Consider the following 20396-nt stretch of genomic DNA (forward strand, 5'->3'; position numbering starts at 1 on the left):
TCTAAATGAGTCTCTTGTAGACAGAAAATAGATGGGTCCTGCTTTTTTATCCAGTCTGAAACCCTGCGCCTTTTGATGGGGTCATTCAGCCCGTTCACGTTCAGAGTTACTATTGAAAGATATGAGTTTAGGGTCATCATGATATCTATTCAGTCCTTGTTTTTTGGATTGTTCCACTGGACTTCCTCTTAAAGGGGAATTTTAAGAGTCCCCCTTAAAATTTCTTGCAGAGCTGGTTTGGAGGTCACATATTCTTTCAGTTCCTGCCTGTCTTGGAAGCTCTTTATCTCTCCTTCCATTCTGAATGAGAGCCTTGCTGGATAAAGTATTCTTGGTTGCATGTTCTTCTCATTTAGGTCCCTGAATATATCCTGCCAGCCCTTTCTGGCCTGCCAGGTCTCTGTGGGGAGGTCTGCTGTTACCCTAATACTACTCCCCATAAAATTTCATGGATTTCTTGTCTCTTGCTGCTTTAAGCATCTTCCCTTTATCTTTGGAATTTGGAAGCATCACTATTAAATGTTGATATGTTTAACGGTTTTTATTGATTTTAGGGGGGGAGGGTGATTTCTCTCTTTCCTGGATCTGAATGCCTGTTTCCCTTCCCAGATTAGGAAAGTTTTCAGCTACGATTTGTTCAAATACATATTCTGGACCTCTATCCCTTTCGGCGCCCTCGGGAACCCAAATTAAACGTAGGGTTTTCTTCCTCAGGCTGTCATTTATTTCCCTTAATCTATCCTCATGGTCTTTTAAATTTTTTTATTTATTATAGTCACACACAGAGAGAGAGAGAGAGAGAGAGAGAGAGAGAGGCAGAGACACAGGCAGAGGTAGAAGCAGGCTCCATTCACCAGGAGCCCCACGTGGTATTCGATTCCTGGTGTCCAGGATCGCACCCTGTGCCAAAGGAGCGCCAAATCGCTGCACCACCCAGGGATCCCCCTCCTGGTCTTTTAGTTGTTTGTCTCTTTTTTCTCAGTTTCCCTCTTTGCCATCAACTTGTCTTCTATGTCACTCACTCGTTCTTCCACCTCGTTAACCCTCGTCGTTAGGACTTTTAGCTTGGATTGCATCTCATTCAATTGATTTTTAATTTCTGCCTGATTAGATCTAAATTCTGCAGTCATGAAGTCTCTTGAGTCCTTTATGATTTTTTCTACGGCCACCAGTAGCTTTATAATAGTGCTTCTGAATTGGCTTTCTGACATTGAATTGTAATCCAGATTTTGTAACTCTGTGGGAGAGAGGACTGTTTCTGATTCTTTCTTTTGAGGTGAGGTTTTCTTTCTAGTCATTTTGCTCAGTGCAGTGTGGCCAAAAACAAGTTGTATTGGGAAAAAGAGAAAAAGAGAGGAGAGAAAGAAGGAAATAAAAGAGAAAAATAAAAAAGAAAAAAGGAAGAAAAAAGAAAAAAAAGAGAAGAAAAAGAGAAAGAAAAAAAGGGTTGGGGAAGCAAGCAGAAATCAAAAAAAAAAAAAAAAACACAGGGGAGTATCTTCTGATTCTGTATACTTTAAGTCACTTGATTTCCCCTGGAACTTGTCCGTATAGCTGGTCTTCTGGGGGGAGGGGCCTGTTGTGCTGATTTTCAGGTGTTAGCACTTGGGGGAGCTGCTCTGCCCCCTGTCTGGTGCAAGGCTCAGTGGGTATCATTTACCCCGTGAGGTCCCAGGAGGAAGAACAGTGGCGGCGGCCAGCCATAGAGCCCTGGATTCAGCTCCTGCAGTAACTGTGGAGCTCTCAGTCTGCAGGGGCCTGGATGCTCCAGGGGCGAGGCCGCTGATCTGCTCAGCTTGGGGCAGGAGCGTCCTTGCTGTCCTGGGCCCTCCTGGCCTCCGCCTGTCCCAGGGGGAGGTCTGATCCTGGGCTGTGTCCCCGGCGCCCTGTGCTCCCGGGCCTGTGCTGTTGGATTCCATTCCTGGTCGGGCAGCCCCCTCTGCGGGGAGCCTCTTCCTCTGCTGGAGCCGCCTCCGAGCTGCTCCCAGGGCTACACAACCCCTCTCCGCGGAGCCGCTGCCCGAGCCCCTCCGAGCTGCTCCCGGGTCCAACTGTGTCCGCGCTACAGCCCTTTAGGGAGCTCGGCCGCGGGGTGTGGCATTCTCCCCAGGGCGTAGGTGTCTATTAGTGTCCCATGGAGCCTGAGGGCATCTTCTCCCTCCTGGGGTCCTGCTCTAACTCCCTGTGAGCGCCTTTCTGCCCAGGAAGATTGGTGAAGCTCCTGCTTCTCCAGGACGGTGCTTTCCTGTCTGGGGGCACTGGCCCGGGCCTTAGCAGGGCTCCTCAGCCTGGCTCCTTGCGGGGCCCCTCCCCCTTGGATGCCTTTTGTTTCATTTCTTTTTTCCCCGTATTCCTACCTTGATCGAAGCGTGAACTCTTCTCACTGTAGCATTCCAGCTGTTCTCTCCTTAAATCTCAGGCTGAATTCATAGATTTTCAGGATGATTTGAAGATTATCTAGGTAATTTGGTGGGGACAGGTGACTTGGGGACCCTACTCTTCCGCCATCTTGCCCCTTCCTCATTCATGATTTTATTAATATGGGACATTTCCCTTCTCTTTTTGGTAATTCTGGCCAGGGGTTTATCAGTCTTATTAATTTGATCTCCTGACCTTGCTGGTAGTTCGCAGTTTATGGCAACACCAAGCTGAAAGCCCATGCCTATGCTCCCTGATTGCAACCGGCTTCCCTGCTCCAATGCTTGGGGACTCTGCAACACTCAGGCACCCTGTTCTTTCTATGACCCCTGGAATCCTGAGACCACACTGTCCCACATAGGATTTTGCCCCACTGTGCCAGTTAAGCACCTTTCAGGTGGGAACATCCCTCATCAGAGCAGCTTCTGGAAGTTCTGATTTTGCACTCCACTGCTGTATCACTTACTGGTAGCTGGAATATGGAGGATCCCTTCCCCCCCCCCTCAGTTTATCTTCCAATATATCCCCTCAGATTCACTTCTCCGCACCTCCTACTTTGCAAAAAGTGGTCACTTTTCTATTTGTAGATTGCAGTAATTCTTTTCTTAGATAACAGCTTGAGTTCACAATTGTTCAAAATGATTTGAAAGCTATCTATCTGACTTTAAGTGATCGCATGAAACGAGGGTCCCTTACTCTTCCACCATCTTCCCTCCTCTCTCCCAAGTAGTTTTAATGGTGAGAAAATGTCCAAATTCCCTCTCCCTCTCTTATGGGAGGTTTCTACCATTGCTGCTGTTTGATATATCCATTAAAAATAATAATAATGAGTGGTCTCTATTGGCGTGAAAGAACCCCAGGAGGTAACCGGGAAACAAATCAATTTGCATGCAACAAAGTGCTCTCATATCTGGACACTGATTTGTCTCAAAGGTAGAATATAAGTGTGGGGACTACTGTGGGATTAAAGAAGAATTCAAATAGTAGTACGCTCGGGTCTAGAGGTAACCTAAGGCCTCGCTCACCATTGGACCCCAGCCATGTCAATCATTCCTTCTCAGCAAATCAGCTTAGAGCTCACGGTGGAGGAAGTGGCCTTTTGTTGACTCCTCCAAGTTTCACCTCTCGTCACCAGGCCAATGGAATCCTTCTTGCCTTGTCCACAACCACCTCAGCGCGATCTTCTTAGAGGGCTCCTTGGGGTGCCCCTCTGTGCCTGCTGTGACAGGGCTTCCACAGGCACCTTCATGGACTGTTGGGCCCTCTGAAGCCATCCTCTCTATCGCCTCCACCGCCTCCTGACATGTGCTTCTGCCAACAACCTCCCCTTGGGGGCAGTCACTTCAACAGGCGCCATCTTCGCCGCAGTTGTCGCTGTGGCCTGATCACAGCTCCAGTTGAGGCACAGACCCGCGGGCCCCTCCTGCCTTGTCTGCCACCGAGGATCCAAGTCTGATGCCAGGTGGCCAGGACCCCAGGCTCCTCAAGGTCCCACTGTCACCTTCAGAAGGGGTGGATGGAGTCAGGGAGAGTGCAGCCTTCCTAGCTTCTGAAGGGCTTTCCAGAGCCCTTCTTGAAAAAGAGGGTAGGCAGGAGGCTGCCCAAGCGGCAGAAAAGATCTGGGATGTAGAGATGCTAGAAGAGGAGGATGAGGGGGAAGTGGAGGAGGAAGAGGAAGAAGAGGAGTTTGATTTTGAGTTCAGGGACCAGGAAGTCGATGAGTACCAGTCGCCAGATTTCGAGTATGGGTTTGGGAATGAGGAGGAGTCTGAGTCAGAAGAGGGCAAGGCCAACGAGGAAGAGAATGAGGAGGAAGAGGAAGTGATTGAGCAAGAGGAAGGCAACAGCCAAGGCCAAGAGCATGCAGAAATTGCTGCGGGGCCTCCTGAGGACCCCATGACTCGATTTTGGTCCCTCTTAAGGGTTTTGATTCATTCCCTGCTACACCGTATCTATGATAAGGACCATGTCCTGATCCGGCCCCACGCATGCTGCCTGCGTGATCATCTGCCACTCCCGGGAGGCCCAGGACCGTGGAGAGGGACCGTTGCCTCCAGATGTGGAAGAGCCAGGAAGAGTCCTGGATCAGGAGCACCCGAGAGAGGAAGCAGAAGTCTGGGTGGGCGAATACCAGGGAGAGGGCACCCCACCCTGAGGGCGACAGGCACCAACAGAGGGCCTTGCATCCCAAAAGGCAGAGGAACCTGCAGCAGAGGCCCTGGGAGATGCCTCTGAGTCCTAGGAAGATGGGGACTGTGTATTCTTCAAGTTCCAAGATGGTGAGTGGCCATCAAGTCCTCAGGACCTTGAAGCCCCCACTGGGGCACCCAGCTTAAAGGCAGGCGGTGCTCAGCACTTGCTTTTAGCCATTAAGCAGGGGGTGAAAGCTCTCAAAAACCTTCAGGCCCAGTATGCCCAAGTAGAAGCTCAATTCTACAGAGATTTTCACGATCTAGAGAAAAAGTATGCTGCCTTCTACCAACCTCTGTTTGATAAGAGATCTGAGATCATCAATGCAATCCACGAGCCCACACAAGGTGAATGTCAGTGGCAAGTAGGTGTTCAGGAAGGCACATGTGGAGATATGGAAAGAGAGCCTGTGGGAGAAGGGCACACAAATGGTATACCTCACTTTTGGTTGATGGCTTTTTAAGATCCTCAGCAGGATGATCCAAAAAAGTGATGAGCTTGTACTAGAGCACCTGGAAGATGTAAAAATTAAAATTTCAGGATTTGAGGAACCAATGAGCTTCACCATAGAATTCATCTTCAAGTCAAATGAATACTTTTTCAACAAAGTCCTGACGAAAACCTGCCAACTGCGATCAGACCCAGGTGATTCTGATCCCTTCTTCTCCAAAGGGCCAGAAATTATCAGTAGCACAGGGTGTAAGATCTACTGGAAAGGGGGGAAAGATGTCACCGTGAAAACTAGCAAGCTGCAGAGAGGTGAGGTCTGCAGAAGTTTTGCATCCACCACCAGGAAGATGCCTGGCTATTCTTTCTTCACCTACTTCTATCCTCCTGATTCTCCTGAGGGCAGAGAGATGGATGTAGCCACCGATTATAAATTGGGCTATTTTTTCCGTGAAGTTCTGGTCCCGAAGTCTGTGTTATTCTTCACTAATGAAGCCAGAGATTATAACTATGAAAGTGCTGACGATGATGCCCGAGAAGCTGAAAGTGAGGAAAAGAAAGAAGTGATCAGAAATGAAAAACCTGACAAAAGGGCTGGAAAAGATCTGGACCCAGAAGAGAGCAGTTGCTAAGAACCCAGGTATGTGTGTGTAGTTTTGTCTATCACCCAGCCATGCCTGACATACATCAGTTGTGCTTCTTAACGTTCTCAGTAAACCACAAGATCTATGTCAAAATGTAGTTCGATGAGCCAGTGTAATGTTAATGATGTATATTTGTATAGAATGCAGCATATTCTGAAATGTACTTCATTCACAGCTACAAGTCCTTCCAGTTACAGCTGTAAGTCTTCTACAGGTGGGAAATGTGTCTGCCCTGGTAGCAGAGACCAATGTTTCTTTAGAACATGGTTACCAGAACAGGTGGCTAAAGCAGCCTATATGAACACTAGCTGCGCCTTCATCATTTAGTCATAGTAATGTGACCTCCTGTATGAAGTAGGAGATAATTCCTTTGAGAATGTGACTACTTACACAGGTATCATAAGAATTGTGTGTAGGACCACATTTAATGAGTGATGCCTAGCCATTTGTTCAGTTATAATTTTTATATTTCAGGGGACAGTGAAAAGAAAGAAAATAGTCCTGGCAAGATTACTGTTTATCACTGGATTGGTACACAAGTTGATCTATGTCCAACATATTTTGTCCTTTCCTTTAACTTTCTCCTTTCCCAGATGTTGGAACTTGGATTCTTGGAGGTAAACAAGTATACTTTATGGATAGAGTACAGGCTTTTAAAATCAAAGAAATGGCTAAATACAGAAAGTTTACTCAAAACAAAATGAATAAGCCTTTTTGGTGTTTGGCAAATAACAGATGAGGTTGACATGTCACAGAATTGAAGACATTAGATTATGCAAGACCGCCCTGATACCCAGGGTTCTGGGTTACAAGAGGAAAACATGACTTCTCCTGTTAGCTCAGAAGTACATAGGATTGCCTATTCTTAGACTAAGAAAGTCACTGTTGCATGTTAGTCAAGTTCAATTTTTAATTGTATCTTATTTCATCTACGGTTCAGAGGCATAGAAGACATGAATGAAGAAAGCAACAATGCGTTTGTTCTTCATGGAATCAAGATTTTCCAATTTTCACTTGTCCATGAAATTTTATCACCATTCATTTTATTCCAATGTCTTCAGATATTCCAGAATTATGACAGCAGTTGTTCACATTAAAAATAAATGTTTGTTTAAAATGAATAATCCGCAGATTTTTTAGATGTATAACACCAACTCAAATCTATCTTTGTATCTTTTTGTTTGGGCCCACCTGACTATTACTGAAAGGAACTACTTTCAACAATTTGGTTGTTTTAGGTTCTTTTATATATCCTACAATTAATTAAAAACTTATAAAGAACTTATATAAAGGATGAAGTTGTCCCTACTGCATTCTTTTAAAGTTATCTGATGGATGACCTACCTTACCTGGAGACCAGTGGTGCTGGGTTGTACTGCACTGATGTGGACCAGTGGCAGCAGCATCACCTTGGAACTTGTCAGAAATGCAAATTCTCAGGCCTCACTTGAAACCTACTGAATTGGTAATTCTGATGCTGGGCCACAGTCATAGTTTTAGAAGTCCCCCAAGTGATTCTGAATCTCAGTGATGTTTGTGAACCACTCATTTCAAGCAATGAATGCATCTATGGTAGGAGCAGCATTAATTCAGTGATGTGAGGCTGGTTCAGGTAGACTGTAAGGTCTGAGCTGGGAATGAGAATGGAATTCTCAAAGGCCTGGGACACAGAGAATGACATTTTAGAAAGACAAACATTAGGTTATGGCAGTGCAAAATAATGAATAAGGGAACAAGTTCATTGCAGAAATGCACAAACACTATGACACCATGTATATGAACTTTCAAAACATACAAAATAAACATATAGATTACGGATACATATATATGTAGTAAAAAGTGATGGAGCAATGCACAAATATGTAGCATGCAGAAAGGCATGTAGTGGAACAATAAAGATATTTTTTAGGATACTGATTATGTCTTGTGTAGATGGCTAGAGGATAATTAAATTGGGGATGGGATATCTTAGTTTTCTACTTCTGCCATAACAAATTCCATAAAATAGCTGGCATAAAACAGAAATTAATACCCTCACACTCTGGGGGCTGACACTGGCAGTTCTGTGGTTCTGGAATTCTGTTTTCAGGTAAAATCAGGTTGAGGACACAGCCACATTTCCTTTGAAGGTCAAGGAGAGAATATTCCTTGCCTCTTCCAGATTCTGGTGACTCCTGGAATTCCTTGGCTTGTGGCAGCATAACTCCAATATCTGCCTCCGTTTTCATATGACCTTCCCTGTGTGTCTGTGACTTAATTTTCCCTCTCTTTTATCTTACAGTCATATTAGTCATTGAGGTTAGGCTCACCCTCCAGTTCCATCCATGTCGAAGCAAATGGTGGGTATTTGTCCTCTCTGATGGCTGAGCAATATTCCACTGTCTATATATACCACATCTTCTTTATCCATTCCTCTGTCAAAGGACATCAAGGCACCTTCCACAGTTTGGCTGATGTGGACATTGCTGCTGTGAACATTGAGATATAGGTGTCATAGGGTTTCACTGCATCAGTATCTTTGGGGTAAACACCCAGCAGTAAAATTGCTGGGTCGTAGGGTAGCTCTATTTTTAACTTCTTGAGGAGCCTCCACACTTTTCCAGAGTGGCTGTCCCAGTTCACATTCCCACCAACAGTGCAAGAGGGTTCCCCTTTCTCCACACCTTCTCCAACATTTGTTGTTTCCTGTCTTGTTAACTTTAGCCATTCGCACCAGTGTGATGTGGAATCTCATTGTGGTTTGGATTTGTATTTCCCTGATAGCAAGTGATATGGAGCATTTTTTCATGTGTCTGTTGGCCATTTGCTTGTCTTATTTGGAGAAATGTCTGTCCATGTCTTCTGGCCATTTCATGACTGGATTGTTTATTTCTTGCGCATGGAGTTTGAGAAGTTCTTTATAGATCTTGGATACTAGCCCTTTATCTGATATTTCATTTGCATATATCTTCTCCCATTCCATAGGTTGTCTTTTACTTTGTTGACTGTTTCCTTTGCTGTGGAGAAGACTTTATCTTGATGAAGTCCCAATAGTTCATTTTTACTTTTGTTTCCCTTGGCTTTGGAGACGTGTCTAGCAAGAAGTTGCTGTGGCCAGGGTCCTCAGAGAGGCCGCTGCCTGTGTTCTCCTCTAGGATTTTGACGGCTTCTTGCCTCACATTTAGATCTTCCAACCAGGGATACCTGGGTGGCGCAGTGGTTTAGCACCTGCCTTTGGCCCAGGGCACGATCCTGGAGACCCGGGATCGAATCCCACGTTGGGCTCCCGGTGCATGGAGCCTGCTTCTCCCTCTGCCTATGTCTCTGCCTCTCTCTCTCTCTCTCTCTCTCTCTCTCTCTCTCTCTGTGTGTGACTATCATAAATAAAAATAAAAATTTTTAAAATAAAAAATAGATCTTCCGACCATTTTGAGTTTATATTTGTGTTTGGTGTAAGAGAATTGTCCAGTTTCATTATTCTGCATGTGGCTGTCCAATTTTCCCAACACCATTTATTGAAAACACTGTCCATTTTCCATTGGCTATTCTTTCTTGCTTTGTCAAAGATTAGTTGACCATAGAATTTAGTGTCTATTTTTGGCTTCTCTATTCTGTTCCATTGAGCTATGTGTCTGTTTTTGTGCCTGTACCATATTGTTTTGATGATCACAGCTTTGTAATACAGCTTGGAACCCAGCATTGAGATCCCACCATCATTGGTTTTCTTTTTTCAACATTTCTCTGGCTACTCAGGTCTTTTCTGATTCCATATACATCTTAAATGATTTGTTCCAGCTCTCTGAAGAAACTCCATGGTATTTTGATAGGGATTCCATTGAACTTGTAAATTGCCCTGGGTAGCATAGACATTTTCAAAATATTTATTCTTCCAATCCATGACTTTGGGATGTTTTTACAACTCTTTCTGACTTCCTCAAATAATTTTTAGAAGTGTTCTGTACTGTTTAGGGTACAGATACTTTAACCTTTAGTTAGGGTTATTCCTAGGTATCTTATGCTTTGGGATGCAGAAGTAAGTGGGATTGATTTCTTAATTTCTCTTTCTTCAGTATCATTATTAGTGTACAGAAAGGCTACTGATTTCTGTGCATGGATATGGTATCCTGCCACATTGCTGAATTGCTACATGAGTTCTAGCAATCTTGGGTGGAGTCTTTTGGGTTTTCAAGGTACAGTATCATGTCATCTATGAAGAGTGAGAGTTTGAATTTTTTTCCATTTGAATGCCTTTTATTTCTTTTTATTGTCTGGTTGCTGAGGCTAGGATTTCTAGTACTATGTTGAATAGTTGTGTGGTGAGAGTGGACATCCCTGTCATGTTCCTGATCTTAGGTAAAAGGCTATTGGTTTTTCCTCATTGAGAATGGTATTCACTGTAGGCTTTTTTTAGATGGGTTTTAAGATTCTGAGGAATGTTCCCTCTATCTCCCCACTCAGAAGAGTTTTGATCAAGAATGGATGCTGTATTTTGTCAAATGCTTTCTCTGCATCTACTGAGAGCATTATATGGTTCTTGTTTTTTCTCTTGTTTATGTGATCTATCACATGATTTTTTTACGAGTGTTGAACCAACCTTGCATCCCGGGCATAAATCCCACTTGGTCATGGTGAATAATCGTCTTAATGTACTATTGAATCCTATTGGCTAGTATCTTACTGAGAATTTTTACATCCATGTTCATCAGCTATATTCTTCTATATTCAAATTTTGGTGGGTTCTTTGTTTTATTTTGGAATCAAAGTAATGCTGGCCTCAAAATGAGTTTGGAAGTGTTCCGTCCATTTCTATCCTTCGGAACAGCTTTAGCAGAATAGGTATTATATTTCTTCTATAAATGTTTCATAGAATTCCTGTGGGAAGCCATCTGGCCCTGAAATTTTGTGTCTTAGGAAGTTTTTGATGACTCCTTCAATTTACTCACTGGTAATTGGCCAGTTCAGGTTTTCTATTTCTTCCTGTTCCAGGGTTGGTAATTTCTGTGTTTCCAGAAATGCATCCATTTCTTCTAGATGGCTGTATTTATTGGCGTATAGCTGCTCATAATATCTTTTTAAAATAGTTTGTATTTCCTTGGTATTGGTTGTAATCTTTACTCTTTCATTTGTGATTTTATTAATTTGAGTCTTTTCCCTTTTGTTTTTAATAAGGCTGGCTAATGGTTTATCTATCTTATTAATTCTTTCAAAGAATCAACTCCTGGTTTTGTTGATCTGTTCTACAGTTCTTGTGGTCTCTATTTTCATTGAGTTCTGCTAGAATCTTTATCATCTCTCTTCTTCTGCTTGGTGTAGGTTTTACTTGCTGTTCTTTCTCCAATTCCTTCATGTGTGAGGTTAGCTTGTATATTTCAGTTTTTTCCAACTTTCTGAGGGATGCTTGCTTTGTGATGTATTTCCCTCCTAGGACTGCTATTGCTGTATCCCAAAGATTTTGAACGGTTGTATCTTCATTTTCATTAGTTTCTATGAATCATTTTAATTCTTCTCCAATTTCCTGGTTCACCCATTTATTTTTTAGTTGGAAGCTCTTTAAACTCCATGTGTTTGAGTTTCTTCCAAATTTCTACTTGTGATTGTGTTCTAGTTTCAAATATTTTCCTCTGAAAATATGCAAGGGACAATCCCAATCTTTTGGAATCAGTTGAGACCTGATTTGTTCCCCAGTATGTGTTCTATTCTGGAGAAAGTTCCATGTGGACTTGGGAAGAATATGTATTCAGTTGTGTTCGGATGCAAAGTTCTGTAAATATCTGTGAAATCCATCTGGTCCAGTGTATCATTTAAAGCTCTTTTTCTTTGGTGATGTTGTGCTTAGAATATCTGTCACTTGCAGAAAGTGCCGTGGTGAAGACTCCTACTAATAGTGTATTATTATCTAAGTATGTCTTTACTTTGGTTATTAATTGATTGAATACTTGGCAGCTCCCACATTAGGGACATAAATATTCACGATTGTTAGGTCTTCTTGTTGGATAAACCCTTTATGTATGATATAATTTCCCTTTTCATCTCTTCCTACAGTCTTCATTATAGACTTTAATTTATCTGCTATGAGGATTGCTACCCCAGCTTTCTTTTGAGGACCACTGGATTGGTAAATGGTTCTCCAACCTTTCATTTTCAGGCTATAGGTATCCTTAGGTTTAAGATGAGTCTCTTGTAGACAGCAAATAGATGGGTCTTGCTTTATTATCCAGTGAAAACCCTGCATTTTTGATGGGATCATTTAGATACCTAGGAATAAACCTAAGGAGGTAAATGATCTATGCCCTAAAAACTATAGAACACTTCTGAAAGAAATTGAGGAAGACACAAAGAGATGGAAAAATATTCCCTGCTCGTGGATTGGAAGAATTAATACTGTGAAAATGTCAATGCTACCCAGGGCAATGTACACATTTAATGCAATCCCTATCAAAGTACCATGGACTTTTTTCAGAGAGTTGGAACAAATCATCTTAAGATTTGTGTGGAATCAGAAATGACCCCAAATATCCAGGGGAATATTGAAAAAGAAAACCAGAGCCAGGGGCATCACAATGCTGGATTTCAAATTGTACTACAAAGCTATGGTCATCAAGACAGTGTGGTACTAGCACAAAAACAGACACATAGATCAATGGAACAGAACAGAGAACCCAGAAATGGGCCCTCAACTCTATGGTCAACCAATATTCGACAAAGGCAGGAAAGACTATCCACTGGGAAAAGGACAGTCTCTTCACTAAATGGTGCTGGGAAAATTGGACAGCCAAGTGCAGGATGAAAGATCTAAGTGTGAGACAAAAATCCATCAAAATCCTAGAGGAGAACACAGGCAACACCTTTTTTAAACTTGGCCACAGCAACTTCTTGCAAGATACATCCATGAAGGCAAGAGAAACAAAAGCAAAAATGAGTTATGGGAGTTCATCAAGGTAAATAGCTTCTGCACAGCAAAAGAAACAGTCAACAAAACTAAAAGACAACCTACAGAGTGGGAGAAGATATTAGCAAATGACATATCAGATAAGGGCCAGAATCCAAGATCTATAATGAACTTATTAGACTTAATACCCAAGAAACAAACAATCCAATAATGAAATGGGCCAAAGACATGAACAGAAATTTCACCAAAGAAGACATACACATGGCCAACAAGCACATGATAAAATGCTCCACATCACTTGCCATCAGGGAACTACAAATCAAAACCAGAATGAGATACCTCTCACACCAGTGAGAATGGTGAAAATTAACAAAATAGGAAGCAACAAATGTCCGAGAGGATATGAAGAAAAGGGAACCCTCTGGCACTGTTGGTGGGAATGTGAACTGGTACAGCCACTCTTGAAAACTGTGTGGAGGTTCCTCAGAGTTAAAATAGAGGTACCCTATGACTCAGCAATTGTGCTACTGGCGATTTACTCCAAAGATAGAGATGCAGTAAAATGCTGAGACACCTGCACCCCAATGTTTATAGCAGCAATGTCCACAATAGCCAAACTGTGGAAGGAGCCTCAGTGTCCATCGAAAGATGAATGGATAATAAAGATGTGGTATATGTATTCAATGGAATATTACTCACCCACTAGAAATGACAAATACCCACCATTTGCTTCGACATGGATGGAATTGTAGGGTATTATGCTGAGTGAAGTAAGTCAATTGGAGAAGGACAATCCTCATATGGTTTCACTCATATGGGGAATATAAAAAATATTGAAACGGATTATAAGGGAATGAAGAGAAAATGCATGGGAAAAATCAGAGACAGTGACAGAAAATGAGACACTCCTAACTCTTGGAAATGAACAAGGGGTGGTAGAAAGGGAGGTGGACTGGGAGATGGGGCGACTGGGTGAGGGGCGTAGGGGGCATGTAACAGGAGGAACACTGGGTGTTATACTGTATGTTGGCAAATTGAACTCCAATAAATAATATGCAAAAACAATAAATAGGTGACAAAGATTGCAAGAAGTTCCACTTGTGGCATCATAACTTAAGGAGTTCTATGAATCTCCTCCCCAATGAAACTAGTAAAAATTAATTGTAAATAAATCAAACTAAATTATGTAGAAATGGTCCTGAAAGCATACAGCATGGAAAGAAACATTTATTCAGGAATATTCACTAAAATTTGGAAACCACAGTGAGAATCTATGGCATTCTAGCCAAGGCCTATACCTTCCCTTCCCCTGCCCAGTCAACAAGACAGAAACCCCACTCCAGATTGGTGCAGCCAAAATGCAAGGTCCCTTCTCCTCGCAACACCCAGAGTGATCTGTCCAAAAAGGCAGAGCATCAGCTTTTCTCATATTGCCCCAAACTACCTATTGCCTGGGACTAAGTCTAGGTGAAAATAGTCCAGAAGTAGGGGACTCCTATATTCCATTCAGTCTCCACATATAAGATCGCCTTGGTTGTAGCACTGCTGAGAATATTGGGGCCCCAATTTAGTAAGAGATTCCACACTGGGGGGGGGGGCAAGCCAAGAAGACCTGAAACTACTGCACCCCTCCAATGAATACCCGGGTTCTAAAGCAGGAGTGTCATTCATTGAAAAGTTCAGCATTCCCAGCTTCACAAGTATAGCTCAGAGATTTTTTTCCCACTTTGAAGAAGCAGGCCATTAAACAAGGGGTGCTGCATCTCTTCTCAATGGAAATGAATCAATTTGCAACAGACTATGAAGAAGTTGAAGCCTGAGGCTCCCTCAAAAATAATGGAGTTTGTGGTTAAGTGCAAATACAAGGAAATTGGTAGAATTATTCAAATTAAAATTTAAACTGTAGGAAAGGTAGCTTACTAGAGAGAACCAGGGAAAGAGACAGCTAAGAAGAGCCCTATGGGGTGAGAACAAATCTCAAACACTGACCCCAAAACTGTCCCATCAAAGAAACCCAAATTCAACTGGCTCATTCTACTGAGCAATTTGTGCCTTATCCAGTAAATGGTGAAGTTTACCAGCTGAGTGTGGTCCTTGCAAAAACAGTCAACCTAGGGTGATTGCAGGCATATAAAATCCTGTGCTTTGTTCTCTGGGGTGGAAAATTAGAGGTTTCACGCTTTAGAGGAGGGGTAATAGGCTTTGCCCAAGTAATCCAACCAGTCATTAAACAAATAAAAAAGCAAAGAACAATAACAAGCACCAGAGGGGGAACCAGTAGCAGAATAGCTACAATTATCATCTCAAGTGCACAGTTTTCCACAAAAAATTAAGAGATGTACAAAGAAACAGGGAAGTCTGACTCCAGTTTTAATTTACTGCTTTCCACCTCACTGGTAAGAAAGAGATGCTCCACCCTAAATGGGATGGGATGGCCAAACACAAGACGGATGAAATAAAACAGAAGTTTATTAATCAGTTGTACAGTTCCAAAGGAAATCATGGCAGTCTACCCAAGGCCACTTGAGAGTTGTACTTGGAAACAGAGTGAATAAGCAGGGGCTGAGGAGGGTAGGCTTTGTAGAAACAAGAGGTTAATGTGACCCTTAATTTTATGGGAGGATGTGATTGGTTTGAATAGTTTTGCAATCTGACAAGGAAGTGAAAAATATTAGGCTGAGGATTGGGTGGAGTATAGCGATCTGGCTCTTACGGGACCTGTCTGTCTAGACAGGTCTTCCCACTGGCTGGGGGGCAATATTGGGCAATAGCAGAAGGACACACAGCTAGGCTTTTGAGTCCACATGTCAAAGTAGCACATGGATTTTTAAGCCTTCCAATATAGACCTAAACAGTGGGGATAAAATCATCAAAAGGAACTGCCTGGCTTTCCCTGTGGATCCCTGCTTGTGCAGGACTGAAGATCAGTAAGTGAGAAATTGTGAATTGTTGAAGTGGCTGCTGCAGGCTAAGCAGGAAAGACAACAAAGATTGTGCAGTCAGGACTGTCATAGGAGCCTGAGGGTATATTTCTAGCATCACAGTGTTACATGAACCACTCATAAAAGATGAGGCCGGGGGGGTCCCTGCGTGGCTCAGTGGTTGGGTGTCTGCCTTTAGCTCAGGTTCTGATCCTGGGGTCCTGGGATTGAGTCCCACATTGAGTTCCCCACAGGGATCCTGCTTCTCCCTGTGCCTATGTCTCTACCTTTCTCTCTGTGTCTCTCATGAATAGATAAATAAAAATATTTAAAAAAAAAAGGTGAGGCCAAGAGAAGGAAAGCTTCTTGGCAATCAAACCAAATCCAAGCACAATGTCTTATCAGAGCAAAAAGGAAATATTCAGATTTTATGAAAGCCTGCATTCAGGAGGAGTAAATACACCACAGAATGAAACTGGATTGTTGACATCAATTTATCAAATTATAGGAAGCATAAACACAAAAGAGAAATCCATGAAACAAAGTAGAATTGGACTTGATATAGATATTACTTTGATCACATCAATACCAAGAGCAGAAGAAAGCCTAACAAGTATCTAGAAAGCTGGTGGTTATGAAATGACAAATCGGTATGTAAAGCAAAATGGAAAATAGAACATAATCTTCCCTCTGGCAATCTCTGGTGGACTATGTTATTGGGTCTGTATTTTCTCATGTCTTCCACTTTTTTTTAACATTGAATAACTGACACATCAGACCTAGATTCTCCAGGACAAGCTGTAAAACTGAGGAGACGGTAAAACCACTTGATATGGCACAAATGGGTGAGACTGCTTCTGGTAATGCTGAATCAACTAATGGAGCAGTTAATTCAAATCAAGCAGTTCAAGTGAGGCAACTGATAATGGTTTAGAAGAAGAGGAAGAAACAGTTCTTTGGGATATCTCACCCTTTAAGCACCAGTAATTCTAGATAGCAGTTATTCATCAGGTCATGCAGAGGCCACCTATGAGTCAGACTAGAAAGTATTTGACCTTTATTATGTCATGCAATATGCTCTGCTACTAACAGAAGAACAACTAAATAGGAAATCTGCTTTTCTCCTGAATGAAAGGAGCACACCAGAATTCTGCCTAATTTTAGACCTGTATAAAACACTACATGCACTGTAGTCTAAATGACCTTGGAGATGTTGACCTTACTTTCCAGTCATTTCCAAGATATCCTTGATCAGATTTTGGTTAGTTTAAGACTATGCTTCCAGGAATCCTGAAAATCAGTTTATCTCAAAAGTATGAGGTTGTTCTTTTTATTATTCCTCAGACAGCATTAGCAATACCACCTAAAAGTGTTAGGCCCTAAAAGGCTCAGGCACTAACCTTTCTGTGAACATTATTTTAATTTACAAGGAACATATACAAAGTACTTACCCTCAGAAGACATCTTTCAAAATTGTAATTGTTGACAAACTACCACAAGCCTTTACATATTAACTTTTCAATGGAATTGTTACTAAAAGCAGGCTTGTAGTTAATATACTACAATATACTCCTAAAAGTGATTCCTTTTTTGTAGAAGCTTGTAGTCTTGAATGGAGATTTTCAACCTCACATCAGAGGAAAATTTTGCTTGCATGATTTGCTGTCTTCAGATTAAATACAAAGACTTGTCAAATCGCTTAAGGGAGAGAGAATACAGGGCCCTATTGGATGAAGGCAAAACATTGTTATTACTATTTCAGAGAGTTGGAACAAATCATCTTAAGATTTGTTCAATATTACTATTGAAATTTTTCATTTTTAGCAAATCTTGCGTTTCTTAATTGTGGTGTTCAGTGATAATCAATGGTTACAGAAAGAGACTTTATCTCATTCAATACATAGAGAGGCTGAGGCAAAATGTCCTTGGAATTCATGCAACTCTGAAATTTTTTACATACAGAACATATGTAGTTTACATAGAATTATGCTTCTGCCACAAGTACTTTTGACCTGTAGTCATAAAAGATTTTATAATAAAAAAAAGATGAAAATGGACTTGTATTTCTCTCACCATTTGGTGTTCTCAGTGGATTCAAAGCCATTTTTCTGTTACTTTAAGATTATCATCTTAATAGAAATTGCCAGTAAAAGTTGTTTTATTTTTCCTGTTAAGGTTTATAACTCTTTTTACATTTATTGACCTGTGTCAGAATTTCATTATGTATTTTAGCTGAAGCACTTCATAAGCTTTTTTTAAATGGTCAGTTTTGCTTTTTACAATACACTTGAATGCCATTTGCCTACTTGTTCTGCCTGCATATTGTGTATTTGTTTTAAAATTCTCTCTAATTTCAGTCCATCTAAGTTTCACTTAGAAAGATGTGCATTTACACTTTGTTTTCTAAATATTTCACTGTAGTTGAAATCTTTTCAGAAATGAAGACATCGAGTAGATAAGAATATATAAATGACTAATACTCATAAAATGTAAACCATTGTGACGGCATATGTCCCAAATGGTAATATCTTCCAACAGCACACAGATTTAATGGATGAAGGTATGCCTCGGACATCAGGAATCTTCAAGGAGAGTGAATTCAGCCACCTTTTGCATTTAATTTGATTGCTGCTCCCTTTAGCTTTCTCCAGGAATGAAGCATTCAGCACAGTGACTCAATATTTTCACTTAATTTGCATGGGCTGAGTACCTCTGTTATCTTCTCAGTGGTAATCTAGTTAAAGCTCTGTGCATCAGTTCTGGTTATCTTATTCTACACATAATCTTGTGGCATAGCACACATTCGAGCCATAAACGTACTTAATATGCTTTTACAGTGGTTTTCTCTGTGACAAGAAAGTGGTCTTTAAGGCTCAGGTCTCTGGTAGAGCTACCATAAGTGATTGATACTTTTATAGTAATTTTTATTCTGCTTTTAGTGAGTTTTTATTTGAAACTCAAATGTGTAATATGTAATAGAATGTTTTCCTGTTAACTGAGTTAACTTGCCATAAGCTCAGTCTGCTTTCCTATAATGGGTGCCACAGACTCAGACTGCTTTTCTTTAGAGTGTCAAAGAAAAAATGTTTTTTCTAGAGAGAAGTTTGATATTTTCTATGCTTGTTAAGAAAGTATAGTATTAGAAATTAAGAGTGGACAAGTGGAAGTTGAGTATTTCAACTAGTTATTATTTATATTAATTGCTTACTAATAAAACTTGTACTTTTTACATATTAGATGCAGCTTTGTTATCAAATGAATCCTAAAACAAGGAGAACATTTAACTTTGAATTATTTATTTTAAAACCACTAGTTATAGCAATTATCAGTATGTTAAGATTTTCACATTTCATCAGATTGAGCATTTTCTCACTATATTACCTGTTGTGTATGTAGTCAGCATGTTTACTGAAGTATAAAAATTGGCAAGTTTTGGACGCCTGGGTGGCTCAGTGGTTAAGTATCTGACTTTGGCTCAGGGTGTGATCTCAGAGTCTTGGTATCGAGTCCCGCATCGGGCTGCTTCTCTGTCTCTCATGAATAAATAAATAAAATCTTTTTTAAAAATTAGCAACTTCAGCAAGCTTATTTTGAAGAAATTTCTTATTTAAAAAAATAATTATGGCAGATTTTCTTCAAAAAAAATTGAAATCATTTGCAATTCAGAATGCCATTTTTAAATTTACATCAAGGTATTTTGCTTGTAGGAAATATTACAGATTTATTTTAATGATAATCATTGATATGTACTTTTGTTAAGATATCTAGCCATCTTTATGTTTTTAGTCTCCATATTTCCTGAAGAAAAAAAATTTCATAGTTTCAAATAAAGGGACTGCTTGTGAGACTGACCTGATGCCATATTTAACAAATAGTTATTACAAATTAACCGCTGTATGTTCAAAAACTAAAGGATCCACTATTTTTTTTAAGATTTTATTTATTTATTCATGAGACACACACACACACACACACAGAGAGAGAGGGGGGGGGGGCAGAGACACAGGCAGAGAGAGAAGCAAGCTCCACGCAGGGAGCCCGACCTGGGACTCGATCCTGAGTCCAGGATCAGGCCTTGGACTGAAGGCGGCGCTAAACCGCTGAGCCACCCAGGCTGCCCAGGAACCACTATTAAAGGACACACAAAAGTATGATGACAATGCCTCATCCAAAAAAAGATTGTTGGGGCACCTGGGTGGCTGTCAGTTAAGGGTCTGCCTTTGGCTCAGGTCATGATCCTAGGGTCCTGGGATCAAGCCCCGCATTGGGATCCCTGCTCAGTGGGGAGCCTGCTTCTCTCACTCCTCTGTGCTTGTGCTCTCTGTCATAAATAATAAATAAATAGATGATAGATAGATGATAGATAGATAGATTGATAGATAGATAGCAGAACAACTCCACAATTAAAGGTAGAGGAAGCCACATGGAAAGGGTAGGAAGGGATGAGACAAGTTGATGGAGCTAAATGGTCTCATGGGACTGTCCTTAGGAGGAAGGAATGCTGCAGGCATGGAGAGGGGAGAGAAACATATATCACACTGAGTAGCATAACACAGAAAAGATGAATCCCATAACATCTGCCTTTTAAAAAACAGAGAGGCTACATTTTATGAGTTCTTACAACTGGTGAGCCTTAAAACCTGGAATTTTAAAAACCAAGGGGCTCAAGTCTAAGAGAGCCAGCAGGGTGATAAGAAATTGAGTCCCTGCCCTCTAAAATATACCACAATCAACAGCTCATGGAGATAAAGTATAGAAGTAACACTTTGAAAAATGCCTAGGCATATGTGAGGGAAAGTTGTTCACTCATCTCACAACAGATACTGGAGGGACAGAGATCCTTGGCAGATGCCTCCATGAACAGAGAAGCTGGCAGCACATTTTGCTCCCCTTGTCCCCACCATAAAC

General features: G+C 41.3%; 1 protein-coding gene and 1 pseudogene across 1 annotated transcript in view; one reads left to right on the forward strand and one right to left on the reverse strand.

Moving 5' to 3' along the window:
* Nucleotides 1-20396, reverse strand: part of SERPINA7 (serpin family A member 7) — an 89471-nt gene that overhangs the window by 35221 nt on the left and 33854 nt on the right. The window lies entirely within an intron of this gene.
* On the forward strand, nucleotides 5629-16782 carry LOC140596116 (CTD small phosphatase-like protein 2 pseudogene; annotated as a pseudogene).

The sequence above is a fragment of the Vulpes vulpes genome, chromosome X (genome assembly GCF_048418805.1).
Source record: "Vulpes vulpes isolate BD-2025 chromosome X, VulVul3, whole genome shotgun sequence".
NCBI classification, from domain to species: Eukaryota; Metazoa; Chordata; class Mammalia; order Carnivora; family Canidae; genus Vulpes; species Vulpes vulpes.